We start from the raw sequence: 14,989 nt of genomic DNA on the forward strand, positions 1-14,989 counted from the left end.
TCTCTTCAGCTCTGCAGCCTCAGGGTGCCCACCTGACCAGGCGGTAAAGGTATCTCTCCCACGGGTTCTGGGAGCAGAGCCTGTAGTCTGTTATTAACTCCATAGTATCACAGCCTTCATCATCCAGATTATGGAAAAATATTCTCCAGGACTCCGGCTTACAGGCTATCAGTCACACAGACAAGTTAGTTGTGAAATACTTTAGGTAAGATAATAGCCAGTTCTTACAATGATCATGGGGCTGCAATACTAATTGTGCTTTGTTGGTGTGGATGGTCATCACCCTTTAAGGTTTATTATTATTGTTATTATTATTATTATTATTATTATTATTATTATTATTACACATTTAGTATAAGCCAAGCATTTTCCCAAAGTCTGGAGATCTTAAATTGATGCAATCCATTATGAGATGATGTAGACAAACCATAAAATAAAAAATGATTCTATAAGTACTATAACAGAAATAATGTAAAGGTAACACAAACTTTTTAACTATAAAAAGTTATTAAGGCAGGTGAGCTGGCTCCAAGTGGAAAGGTGTTGGCTGCTAAGCCTGTTCATCTGAGTTTCATCCCCAAAATCTACATGGCAGAAAGAGAGAACCTCTTCCTGAAAGTTGCCCTCTGACTTCTACACATGCACGATGACGCACATATACCCCCTACCAAATAAATAAATAAGTGTAAAATATTAAAATTTTGCATTCTTGTCCTGGTTTACTTTAGCTATCAACTTGATAATTCCTTAGAATTATCTGGGAAAAGAATCCCAAGTGAGGAATTGCCCAACTCAGATTGGCCTGTGGGCCATATCTCTGAGGAGATTGTCTTGATGATTTCTCTGTGTATAAGAGCCTGGTCTACTGTGGACCCCACCATGGTCAGGGAAGGTAATACTAAACTGAAGAAGAGCTAGCTATGCATAAGCCTGCCTTTGAGCCAGCAAGCAGCGTCTTCCAGGTACCTGCTGCAGCCTTGATCAGACATGATGCTGTATACGATCATGAGTAGTGGTCCTTTGAGTTTTGCCTTGATATTACTCAGTGATGGACTTGGAATTGGAAGCCAAACACCACCCCAAAGTTGTTTTTGGTCAGAGTCTTTGTCACATTGACAACAAATGAAGATAGAACAATTCCTAATTCACTGGAGTGAAGAAAGGCAATAAACGGAGAGAAGGGAGTCTGACTCAAATGGCAGGACAGACCCATACTAAGAGATACAGCCAAGTCTGGGCTGTCAGTGCTATGTACAATTTAAGTGAAGACAAAGAGCTGGACATGTCAGGCAATTAGGGAACTTAATTGAGGAGTTTTCCAATCAAGATGTTTAAACAAAGAGAAAATTTGCTCTAACTGGGCTATGAAATAACTAGAAAGCCCTTTGAGAAGAAAGCAAGAAGATGCTATCACAGTGACCTATAAGATGTAACCCTGTAATGCTATTGGGATAGCACTAATGGCCTATGGTCTTTTCTAACATGCTTTAAATTTAGACATTTGAAAAAATTCATGGTCTCTAAAATATGAGTAACCACCAAATGAAATCTCTAGAACATATACATCATGTGAATTTAATTGGTTGCCAAGGTAAAAAAGACAACAATTTTATGGCTTCGGAAAGAATTGATAAGGTAGGTTTTTCTCACTGCAAAAGCCTTAAGAAATTAAGGCTGAAATTGTTGCTGAGAAATAATTAAAGATTATTATTTCAAGCCAATAATTTCCAAAGGAAATACTTAAGAAATTATCTCAGCCAACTCTAACTTGGTAAGCCAGCAATTTTATTGCAGTCAGATGTAGGAGCATTGGTGACTCAAACATGGCTTGCTCTTAACCATGGAGCCATCTCTCCAGCCTCACAAACATCTTTATACTTAGTTTCATGCAATAATAACTGCTCCCACATTCCTGAGACCTTTAATATTTTCGATATCTTAAAGGTCTTTTCCTGTACTCTGTTTCTTTAACTCTCCTCCTTTTGTAAGTTGTGGCCTCTATTTTTCCACAGTAAACCCTTTCCTTAATTATTGGTTCTAGGATCATTTTAAAAACATGACACCTTTGAATTGATTTACACAAATGCATTCTGAGAACCTCATAAGGGAGAGGAACTTGCCACAAAGCCTGAGGACCAGACCCATAAGTGGAGTAACTTCTGCAAGCTGTCCTTGACCTCCACATAAGCCCTGTAGCATGCCCATACCTTATAAGCAAACAATGAATAAATAAAAGTATAATACAAGTTTAAAAGCTAAACCTTATGAAGAGCTGACTAGAGCTCTGGATGCGTATCATGTGCGAGGAGGATTGTTTTTGTAGAGGGGGAATTAGTTGCTATCAGATGATAATAAGCTGATTTGCCATGCCTTTCTGCTCAGGAACGAGTTACATGTCAAAGCACTGCTGGTGGAGAAACACCTGGTATGTGGATAAATTCTTACTCTCTGTCTTCTCCACTAACCACCAGAATCATTATTCTGTAATCTCCAAATCTTGCCTTAGGATCAAGTGATGCTTAGAACTCCCGGTTTCCTAGTGAGCCTATAACTTAACTCAAGAGCTGTGGGCTTACAAGTCATTCTGGCAATATATCGGCAGAATACAAATTTCTTCTGTACCAGCTTATTTCCTCTGGTTCTCAGGACCATCTATCTCTACTTTATGGTCATCTCAGTGTCTAGGATTTCTCTACTTTTCAACTGCATTCTTCTGTTACACTTGACATTATTTGTGTCAGGCACACAGTCCAGCCTGGCATGTACTTCTTCCTGAGCCAAGTGCCACAGCTCCTATGATGCCTCAACCTTTTTAAAGAACAAGCTCTGTGTTGCAATAGCCCACCTCGCCTCATTCCCATCTTGACATAGCTTTTGAGCTCTTAGAAACAGTCTACACTTTTCTTCAGCTGTCAACAAGCTGATGATCCCTCGATCTCTTCGGATCTACATCTGCAAAGTGCTAGAATTAGATCCTAAACCTGTGCCAACCAACAGGGCACTATGCATTACCTTTATTTTTTTTCAAGAGTTAATATGTGGATTTATATTTTTTTGACATTTTTTTCTTTTACTGGATACTTTTTATTTACGTTTCAAATCTTATCCCCTTTCCTGGTTTCCCATCCAGAAACCCACTACCTCCCCCAGTTTGTATGAGGGTGCTCCCAAACCCACTGAACCACGCCCTGCCACCCCCTCCATGACATTCCTCTACACTGGGGTATCAGTCATTCACAGGACAAAGGGCCTCTCCTTCCACTGATGCCTGACAATGCCATCCTCCGCTACATGTGTAGCTGGAGCCATGGGTTTGTCCATGTGTACTATTTGGTTGGTGGTTTAATCCCTGGAAGTTCTGGGGTGTCTGGTTGGTTGATATTGTTGTTCTTCTTGTGGGGTTGCAAACCTCTTCAGCTCCTTCAATCCTTTCTCTAATTCCTCCATTGGGGACCTCATTCTCAGTTCAATGGTTGACAGTGAGCATCTGCCTCTGTGTTGTCGGGCAAAGCCTCTCAGGACACAGCTATATCAGGCCACTGGCAGCAAGCATTTCTTGGCATCAACAACATTGTCTGGGTTAGGTGGTTGTCTATGGGATGGATCCCCTGGTGGGGTAGTCTCTGGATGGCCTCTCCTTCAGTCTCTGCTTCACACTTTGTCTCCACATTTCCTCCTGTAAGTATTCTTGTTCCCCCTTCTAAGTAGGACTAAAGCATCCACATTTTGGTCTTCCTTTGTCTTGAGCTTCATGAGGTCTGTGAATTGTATCTTGGGTATTCCAAGCTTTGAGTTAATATCCACTTACCACTGAGTGCATACCATATATGTTCTTTTGTGATTGGGTTACCTCACTCAGGATGATATTTTCTAGTTCCATCCATTTGTCTAAGAATTTCATGAAGTCATTGTTTTTGATAGCTGAGTAATATTCCATTGTGTAGATGTACCACATTTTCTGTATCCATTCCTCTGTTGAAGGGCATCTGGGTTCTTTCCAGCTCCTGGCTATTATAAATAAGGTTGCTTTGAGCATAGTGGAGCATGTGTCCTTGTTATATGTCGGAGCATCTTTTGGTATATGCCCAGGAGTAGTATAGCTGGGTCCTCGGGTACTACTATGTCCAATTTTCTGAGAAAATGCCAGATTGATTTCCAAAGTGGTTGTACCAGCTTGCAATCCCACCAACAATGGAGGAGTGTTCCTTTCTCTACATCCTAACCAACATCTGCTGTCACCTGAGTTTTTGATCTTAACTATTCTGACTGGAGTGAGGTGGTGTCTCAGGGTTGTTTTGGTTTGCATTTCCCTAATGACTAAGGATGTCGAACATTTCTTTAGTTGCTTCTTGACTATTCAATATTTTTCAGTTGAGAATTCTTTGTTTAGCTCTGTAGCCCATTTAAAAAAATTTTTTTTAAATATTTGATTCTCTAGAGTCTAAGTTCTTGAGTTATTTATATATTGGATATTAGTCCTCTATCAGATATAAGATTGGTAAAGATGTTTTCCCAATTTGTTGGTTGCTGTTTTGTCCTAATAACAGTGTCCTTTGCCTTGCAGAAGCTTTTCAATTTTATGACATCCTATTTGTCGATTCTTGATCTTAGAGCATAAGCCATTGATGTCCTGTTTAGGAAATTTTCCCCAGTGTCCATGTGTTAGAGGCTCTTCCCAACTTTGTCTTCTATTAGTTTGGGTGTATCTGGTTTTATGTGGAGGTCCACTTGGACTTGAGCTTTGTACAGGTCAATAACAATGGATTGATTTGCATTCTTCTATATCCTGACCGCCAGTTGAACCAGCACCATTAACAAATGGTGTCTTTTTCCCACTGGGTGGTTTTACTTCCTTTGTCAAAGATCAAGTGACCATAGGTGTATGGGTTCATTTCTGTGTCTTCAATTCTATTCCTTTGATCAGCCTGTCTGTCTCTGTTACCAATACCATACAGTTTTTATCACTATTGCTCTATAATACAGCTGGAGGTTAGGAATGGTGATTCCCTCAGAACTTCTTTTGTTGTTGAGAATAGTTTTCACTATCCCAGGGTTATGTTATTCTAAATGAATTTGCAAATTGCTCTTTCAACTTCCGTGAAGAATTAGCTTGGGATTAAGATGGGGGATTGCACAGAATCTGTAGATTGCTTTCGCCAAGATGGCCATTTTACTATATTAATCCTGTCAATCCATGAGCATGAAAGATCATTCTATCTTCTGAGTTCTTCAATTTCTTTCTGCAGAGACTTGAAGTTCTTGTCATACAGATCTTTCACTTGTTTGGTTAGAGTCACACAAAGGTATTTTATATTATTTGTGACTATTAGAAGGGTGTGCTTTCCCTAATTTCTTTCTCAGCCTGTTTATTCTTTGAGTATAGAAAAGCTACTGATTTGTTTGAGTTAATTTTATACCCAGCCACTGTGCTGATATTATTTATCAGGCTTAGTAGTTCTCTGGTGGAATTTTGGGGGTCATTTAACTATACTATCATACCATCTGCCAATAGTGATATTTTGACTTCTCTTTTCAATTTGTATCCCTTTGACCACCTTTTGTTGTCTAGTTACTCAGGCTAGGACTTCGAGTACTATATTGAACAGGTAGGGAGACAGTGGGCAGCCTTGTCTAGTTCCTGATTTTAGTGGAATTGCTTCAAGTTTCTCTCCATTTAGTCTGATGTTGGCTACTGGTTTGCTGTATATTCCTTTTACTATGTTTAGGTATGGGGTCTTAAATTCTTGATCTTTCCAAGAATTTTACCATGAAGGGGTGTTGAATTTTGTCAAGTGCTTTCTTAGCATCTAATGAGATGATCATGGGTTTTTCTTTGAGTTTGTTTATGTAGTGGATTACATTGACAGATTTCTGTATATTGAACCATCTCTGTATCCCTGGGATGAAGGCTACTTGATCATGATAGATGATCATTTTAATGTGTTCTTGGATTCAGTTTGGAAGAATTTTATTGAGTATTTTGGCATTGATATTCATAAGGGAAATTGGTCTGAATTTCTCTTTCTTTGTTGAGTCTTTGTGTGGTTTAGGTATAAGCGTAATTGTGACTTCACAGAACAAATTGGGTAGTGTCCCTTTTGTTTGTATTTTGTGGAATAATTTGGAGATGTTGATAGTAGGTCTTCTATGAAGGTCTGATAGAATTCCGCAGTAAATTCACCTGTTTCTGGATGTTTTTTGGTTGGGAGACTTTTAATGACTGCTTCTATTTCTTTAGGGGTTATAGGACTGTTTAGATGGTTTATCTGATCCTGATTTAACTTGGTACCTGCTATATGTCTAGAAAGTTGTCCATTTCATCCAGATTTTCTAGTTTTGTTGAGTGTAGGCTTTGTAGTAAGATAGGGTTTACCTATCTTGTTGATTTTCTCAAAGAACCAGCTCCTGGTTTTGTTGATTCTTTGTATAGTCCTTTTTGTTTCTACTTGCTTGATTTCAGTCCTGAGTTTGATTATTTCCTGCCATCTACTTCTCTTCAGTGTATTTGCTTCTTTTTGTTCTAGGACTTTAAGGTGTGCTGTCAAGCTGCTACAGTATGTGCTCTCCTGTTTCTTTTTGGAGGCACTCAGAGCTATGAGTTTTCCTCTTAGCACTGCTCTCATTGTGTCCCATAAGTTTGGGTATGTTGTGCCTTCATTTTCATTAAATTCTAAAAAGCCTTTAATTTATTTCTTTGTTTCTTCCTTCACCAAGTTATCATTGAGTAGAAAGCATTGTTCACATTTCATGTGTATGTGGGCTTTCTGTTGTTTTTGTTGTTATTGAAGACCGGCCTTAACCCATGGTAATCTGATAGGATGCGTGGGATTATTTCTATCTTCTTGTATCTGTTGAGGCCTTTTTTGTGACCTATTATATGGTCAATTTTGGAAAAGGTACCATGAAGTGCTGAGAATAAGGCATATTCTTTTGTTTTAGGATGAAATGTTCTATAGATGTCTGTAAAATCCAATTGGTTCATAACTTCCGTTAGTTTTACTGTGGCTCTGCTTGTTTTCTGTTTCTATGATCTGTCCATTGATGGAAGTGGAGTGTTGAAGTTTCCCACTATTATTGTGTGAGGTACAATGTGTGCTTTGACCTTTAGTAAAGTTTCTTTTATGAATGCTGGGTTCAATCTGTTAGTCTATGTCTTTTTACTGGGGAATCGAGTCCATTGATGTTGAGGGATATTAGGCACCAGTGATTGTTGTTTCCTATTATTTCTGTTGTTAAAGACAGAATTATGTTTATGTGGCTATCTTCTTTTGGGTTAGTGGAAAGAAGATTACTTTATTATTTTTCTAGTGTGTAGTTTCCCTCCTTGTGCTGGTGTTTACCATCTATTATCGTAGGGCTGTATTTGTGGAAAGATATTATGTAAATTTGGTTTTTTCATGGAATATCTTGGTTTCTCCATCTATGGTAATTGAGAGTTTTGCTGGATATAGTAGCCTGGGCTGGCATTTGTGTTCTCTTAGGGTCTGTATGATATCTGCCAGGATCTTCTGGCTTTCATAGTCTCTGTTGAGAATTCTGGTGTAATTCTGATATGTCTGCCTTTATATGTTACTTGCCCTTTTTCCCTTTTGTTCACTATAGCAAGGCCAAAACTAAGATCCGTTTGCACTTTCTCAGCATGGTAATGGCTGTCACACATCTACTCCTTTCCCTTTCATATTCATAGACAATTAGGGGTCTAATACTGAAAATTTTTGCCTTCAAAATGTCTTTTATAGCTCTTCCTGCATCAACAGGAAGTGTGCACTATCAACAGATAAACCATACCCTGTTTACTGCACCAATATTCTGGTTGCCCACACAGCCCTCATCTGAGTAGTTAATATTCCTGATTTCTTATTCCTTCCCTGAATAATGATCTCATGGGGCCCACATGATCAAACATCGGCACTGTATGTAAGAGTAATTTTCAAGGGCTAAATTACTGACTTGGTAAGTAAGAAAGATGGAGAGCATGTGGAAAATAAGGCCAAGGAAATTGTTTTAGGAGCATTTTATAGTTAACATTTTCTTTGAGTGATCCAATTCCTCTACCTTATCTTAAAGACCTGGTATTATTTTTTCCACTTGTTCCAACCTATTGGTGAGGCGCTCCACTGAGAATTTGATTTGACAGCCACATTTTTCATTTTGAGTTTTAGCTTAGTTTGGCTTTTCTTCAGATTCTCTTTATTAAATTGTTTTCATATCTTGAATTGTTTTTGTTTCATTATTCATCTGTTTGTGATTTTACGATCCTCATTGAGGCATGTCTTCATATCCTCTTTGAACTCCATAGATGTATTTATAATTGGTCTTTTGAAACGATTGTCTGCTACACGACCTAAATTTCTTTTCTCAGACTATTGTCATACTAATATCTTAGAGACATGACTTCGTTATCCATGTTTGTAAATTTTTTCAACAGAACCTGGGCATTTGGAATTAGATCATTGGCAGTGTTTCTTGGTCTAGCTATCTAGTGTTCATTTTCTTGAGTAGGTGTGTATCTCTTCTATCTCTTGGAGCTACTCGGTGTTGCTACAAATAATGCCACTAAATTTCAGCCATGGTACAGTCCAGCCTCTTCTCCAATGTGGTCAAAAACTTCTACAGCTTTTGTTTGATGATCACAGGACCCAGACGTTTGAGAAAACCGTACTGGATCCAGCTGGCTGTGCCAGCTTTTCACAATGTTGCTTTCTCTTAGCTGTGCCTCAAGCTTTGGCCTCCCTGGCATGGATTCACTCCAGTCCTCCTGTAGCTGTTGCTGTTTCCACACTTCTCTGAGCGTCTTGCAGATCAGTTCAGCCATGGAAAAGATGAAAGCTTGCCAGAGGGAGGGGAGCCCTGGGTCCACCCCCTGGAAGGCACAAGAGCACATCTTTCATGCCTTATGTTCTCCCTTCTATTTAATTGAAACAAGAATCTCTCAGAGTAAAATAAAAGCAAAACTTGAAAACAGCCATAACAAAAAGAAATAGTGAAGAAGTAAAAAAAAAAAAAGTAACACACAGTAACACACACAGTGACATACATACAATAACAAACACACCGTGACACACACACTTGGAAACACACAGTAGCATACTCGTGGTAACGTACACACAGAAACACATGTGAGGTAACACACACAGACACACACACACACACACACACACACACACACACACGCAGTAACACACAACCTTTCAGTTGCCTTCTGCACTCCTTCCCAGTGGAGCTCTTTAGCTCTGCCTGTGGATCTTCCTCATAAGCACTGTAAACATTGAAATCTGAAGTGTAGCTTTTCTCACTTCTATAATCACAGAAAATGCATTTCAGAAACAAGAGGAGGAAAAAGATTTATTTTGATATTCTCTCCTAGGAAAACTATTTGAGTCTGGTGAGAACTGTCCTGTGCAGTTAGCTGACAAAGTTAGTGATTTGATTAAGTATTGTAAATGAAAACAACCCATGTCTTTCTTTAGAGAGGCAGAAGTGGAAGGGTCTTCCCGGAAGAGCCCTGGGGTCTCACTAAGTATATTCTTCTTAGATAAACACTAGGATTTTGTAAAGGAAGACACAAAGTTGAAGAGACTTGTGGTACATTTGGAAAGAGTTTATATTTTGGGGGAAAAGGTTAAGAAACAATTCCAGCCCTAGCTCTAGAAACCCAACCATGTACCACACAGACCTCAGCAATTTCCTCTACATGCCAACTCACACCACACTGAAGTGTCGGCCTCCCTGCTCCCTTAACAAGACCAGGGAAAACACTGCTCTTCTCAAGCATTTTAATATGGCTCAAGTGACTTTAGAATGACAGTCCAGAACAATCTCCTGTTCTGTACTTACCCTTTGGAAAAGTTCTGTATGGAGCTGAAGATGTCACTCAGCAGTTAAAGGCATGCATTTCTCCTGTTGAAGACCAAGGGTTCATTTTAGGTAGCTCACAGCCACCTAGAACTTTCGCTCCCTCTTGTGGCCACCTCAGACACCCACGCCCATGTGCGCTTGCAGGTGGTGTGTGTGTGTGTGTGTGTGTGTGTGTGTGTGTGTGTGTGTGTGTGTGTACACATTAAGTAAAATATTTTAAAATGTTCTTGTGAGATATCTTCACCTGTCTATTACACATTGGTAACAACGAGCAGGGGAAATCCATCCCTTTGCACAAACACATCAAACTTTCTGGATAAGGGACTTTGCCCCAATTAGTAAGTTTTGGATATCCCTGCATTACAGACAAGTTCTCCAGCTGGTCGTCTCTTGACTAATTTGATTATTATACCCACTTCCTGCTGTCAATGCACTTCCTACCACAGCCCAGAGAACCTTCTAGTTCCTGTGTGTGTGACTCACCTACCTCTTCCTTTTACTCACTCTCTTCATAGCCTTGCTTGAATTTCTTCCTTATGTTTCTTCTTTATGGTATTTCCTTTCTTGCTTCAAAACACTCATTAAAACCCCTCTCAGTCCCCTGCCTCGCTCCTCGTGGACTCCCTGTCAAACCTCCCTCTATCAATTAGAATTAAGTAGAATTAACAAGACATTAAGTGTGAGCTGACCTTGATTCTGCCTCTAGTACTGAATTTGAGACTGGAATATGGGTTAGAAGTTATCCAGGGTATTTTCTTCATTTGTCTAGAAGAAAGCAGATGTAGAGAGGCTACTCCAGATGAAGAATTCCTGTTTCCTGGCTCCAGTCAGGTGCTTTCCACATTCCATCATGGGGGCAGTTCTCTGCCTTTGCCAGCCCAGTTATTTTAACCTGGTGACACTGGCTCAATCCAGCCAGCCATGTGCTAAGATTAGAACTCCTCTCTCTCATCTTTCATTCATTGTTGATACTGGGAAGTTACTTTATCATTTTGAGTTCCAGTTTCTCCATTTTGGGGTATAATGAGAGTGGTCACCTCATGGTATTATTATAATAATCCACCAAGATGATCTCTGTACTTGATTTGTGGTGTGGCCCTAATATTAATGGTGGTATGGCAGTGAGTGTGGGCAAGGGCAAACTAACATGGTACTGAATTGTCCGTGGTTATCCTAATCAATCTCTGGTTCTTCACCTACATCCCGAAACCTCCTGCTCTTCCTTCTGATGCCTTCACAAAGGATACTTACATTATGACTTTGGCTTAAGTTATGAAGGTTTGAAACAATGGAACCTATACTGTTAGTATAGGTTAGTCGCACAGAGGAGTTGCGATGGCCCATCTATTTGAGATGACATTATGAAACTTGATCCTTTCTTTCAGAGACAAAGAAGTTTTGTAGTTAAAGCTAACCTACAGGAGTTAAACCATAGTTAAATCCCAAGCTCTTAGAGGCCTTGAAGTGCAGTTGATTGGAGAAGGAAGAGCTAAGCCTGGGCTTAATGACCAGGGAAGATGTTTGGTGATAGGGACTGAGACCCGAAGTCTCATGAAGTAGAGAAGGGGACAGTTCATACTTAGAGAGTAGTTATTTCAGAGAGTAGTATGGCTGATAGCATAATGTTTCTATGGACTTCTGTTTGGCTTAAGAAAGTGCTTCATTATGTAACCCAGGTTGGAAAAGGCAGTCCTGAAATTCAATTTGAATGATATATCAGTTATTCAGACATAAAAGGATAAGAAGTACACCCAAGGCAGGGTAAACAACACACACACACACACACACACACACACACACACGCACGCACGCACGCACGCACGCACGCACACATACACACACAGAGCAAGCATCATGTTTTATGTTGGAAAGAAATGATTCACCATTTAGAAGACATGAGTGGAGAATGTGGAATATATCAGATATTGGAGGGCATTGGTTGCCATGCTAACAAGCTTGGATAATAACCTAATGTGATGGAAAGGCTATAAGGCATTTGAGCCAAGGGAGGCAGTGCTCATATTTGTTATTAAGGCTGATCAGCTCTGGTCAGACTCCCTGATGTGGATGGCACTTTGAGACTGGAGGCTGACACACTTGGACAAATTGAGATGGATTTTGAATTAAGGGGTGACACCAAGAGATAAAAGTGGCAGTTCTTCGAAATATCATGTATGTGGTGCTGTTGAAGAACAAGGTCATGGAGACTTGAGAGACCAGTGTGTGCGGGCACACTTTACCATCTCAGGAACAAAGGGGCTCCATGTGATGAAGGTCATCATCTGTGATGAAGATGATGAGTGTAGCATAACAAACTGAATCTAAGGTTCCCGAATCACTGTCGTTATCATTATCGCTAGTGGGGAGATAGTAATCACTTTTGCTTTCTTCATCCCTAAACTACAATACACACTTTCAGTGTGCTCTCTGATCTGTCAACCGACAGTCTCTGCTCCTTCCTTCTTCTCTCTGTTACTACATGGCCTCCATCACCACCTAGCATGCTCAGTATGTTTGTCATTGATTAAGCTTTCTGTTTTGATTTGAAAGTAAAATGTCTCCCTCAGGCTCCTGTGTTTGAACACTTGGTCTCCAGATGGTGTCACTGTCTTGAGAAGTTGCCCTTGGAGGTAGAGTCAAGCCAGAAGAAGCCGGTGACTGAAGGTTTAGAGCCCAATCCTACTTCACAGTCTGTCTCTGCTTCCTGGTGTGCTGAGATGGGAGCACTCAGAGCTGCCTCACACCAGGCCTTCCTCACCACAATCAACTGGATCCTCTCAATCTGTAAACCCAAATAAATCCTTCCTTTATTACGTTGCTTTCTTGTATTTGGTCGAGAAAAGTACCTAATATGCACATTAAATTATAACCCTCATAAGGATAGACATCTTATATTTCCTCCTATGTTCCTATTACCTAAAAAATACTTGACTTCCTATTGCCATTCGATAAACACTTGAGGGGTGAAGGACAGTAAGAATGGGCGAACGTTAACATACAATGGTTGATTGTTTTGATCTGCTGAGAGGCAGTTGAGAAGCTACCTCACGCTCCATACTGACTGTGACTTCTTTGGAAGTTCTGCCCCCTGCCAACTCCCGCTCAGTCCGCATGTCTCTCCTCCTCCCTTTCCTCTCAGGCAGGCCGCCCGCTTGCTTTACAGTCTACTTAGTTTCACAATTCTATGACTGCGGTTGAGATTCCTGGCAAAATTGAAACCTCTGGGAATCTAACCTATAGTTTTAGAGGACATAAACAGACACCCTGGTCAACTCTTGGTTATTTCATTTATTTATTTATGGCTGGGCAAATTGGAGTTAAATAAACAAAAAAGTATGCCATTTGTTTGGAATCTGAGCAACTGGTCTTCAGATTTCCCACCATAGCTAGTGGAAGAGAAGAATGTGACAATTTAGAATGTGAGAATGATTTTTTAAACAAGCATTTTGGAAAGATGTTATTTTTTTAGGTTCTTCTTTCTCTCATATGTTTCAGGGGGAAAAGTTAAACTGTCTTTCCAAATAAGTGTTTCAATTCCCTAACCTGACCTCACTGTAACCCTCACGGATCCAAGCTTTGGCGGCTGGAAGAGGACCCTTGCCTCTGGCTCTGCTTCTGCCCCAACCATTCTGTTCTATACAGCACCGATTATTAGTCTGTCTTCACTTGCATAGAAGGCCTCCACAGACATGCTAATCCGACAGTTGATGAACTCACAGTAGGTTAGTTGGACTTATCACATGGTATCATTCAAACATTTCTTCTGTTCCCCCATAGCCTATGAAATACGATACCCACTCATTTCAGTGTTATTTCAAGTAGACTATAATTTCATCCAACATGTTTCCATATAACTCACCTCCTCCTGGTCTATGTTTTTTCTATTACCTAGTGTATAAAGAAAGGTCTATAAAAAAGTATAAAAAAGTCTATAGTGATTTTTACTCTCTAGAGTAGCTTTATAGAAGCAAACTGAGATAAGAATTGTGAGACCACAAACCTATGAACTATAGAATCTAAGAGAAAAATCTAGTGATCTTTCCAGTTTTTCAAAGGGTCCACGGTCTTACTGATAACTTGATATTTTAACAATCAGCAATGTGACATATGTATGTATGCCTGCCTGTATGCACGTGCACCATACTCATGCCTGGCACCCAGGAAAACAAGAAGAGTGCTTTGGGTCCCCTGAAACTGGAGTTATGGATGTTCGTGAGCCACTATGTGGGTGGTGGGAGTCAAACCAGAGTCCTGTGCAAGAGCAATGAATACTCCCAACGACTGGGCCCACCTCTCCAGGCACAGCAATACATGTTTTATGATATCTCGCCTATGATTCATTGTTGTGGTGACCCTATAAACTAGTATCATTGTTTGTGTACAAATTATCACCTGTATCCTGCAAGCTTGCTGTTCGTTTATCACCGCAAAGCACACCACAGAAGGCATGCATTCAACATGTTAAATAAAAACTTAAAGGGAAGGAGACTGTGTGAACAAGACAATCACTCCGAGGTGATTGGTCCCAGGTAACCATTGGGTTCCAGGTACCATTGAGCATTTGCTCCTAAAGATACTCAAAAATGTGTGGGTGCAATGTAGCTCTATCCCTTTTCTGCAGCAGACAATTCACACAGCAATTATGACATTGCTTGATTTTTACTTGACAAAGTCAGGTCTTCTTTATTCTCAGTAACTCTTAAGGGCAGCAACGAATGTGGGCCCCAGTTTATGACCTAGTTCTTGTTTATAAGGAGGGGATCCAAATGAGCTGAGGTATATGTATGTGGGTTGCTTTTGTATAATTATGAGAACACACACACACACACACACACACACACACACACACGTTCTCTAGGGAAAACTCAGACGCTCCCAACAGCCCAGGAAGCAGCTCTAAAGAGTTCTCAAGCCTCCACTGAGAACTAGACACTCCATTGCTTCCTTTTTGATGAACTCATCAGAACACAGCTGTCTTCATGCAGTTGCTATCCTGCTCTGCTCTTCTGGGATTGGGCCCACTCTTCTAGTTCTATTTCCCCTCTCAGAAGATCTGAAAGGTGCTGGCATTGCTTTTTCATAGCCAGCTTTCTTGCGGCTCCAGGGCCACTAAATATGAACTGTAGTTTTA

At 40.2% G+C, this 14,989-nt stretch overlaps 1 pseudogene; it reads right to left on the bottom strand.

The window, feature by feature from the left end:
- The window catches only part of LOC116907201, a 20,082-nt pseudogene extending 7,111 nt beyond the window's left edge, over positions 1-12,971 (bottom strand).
- Between the last annotated feature and the right edge of the window lie 2,018 nt (positions 12,972-14,989).

The sequence above is a fragment of the Rattus rattus genome, chromosome 8, assembly GCF_011064425.1.
Source record: "Rattus rattus isolate New Zealand chromosome 8, Rrattus_CSIRO_v1, whole genome shotgun sequence".
Lineage (NCBI taxonomy): Eukaryota > Metazoa > Chordata > Mammalia > Rodentia > Muridae > Rattus > Rattus rattus.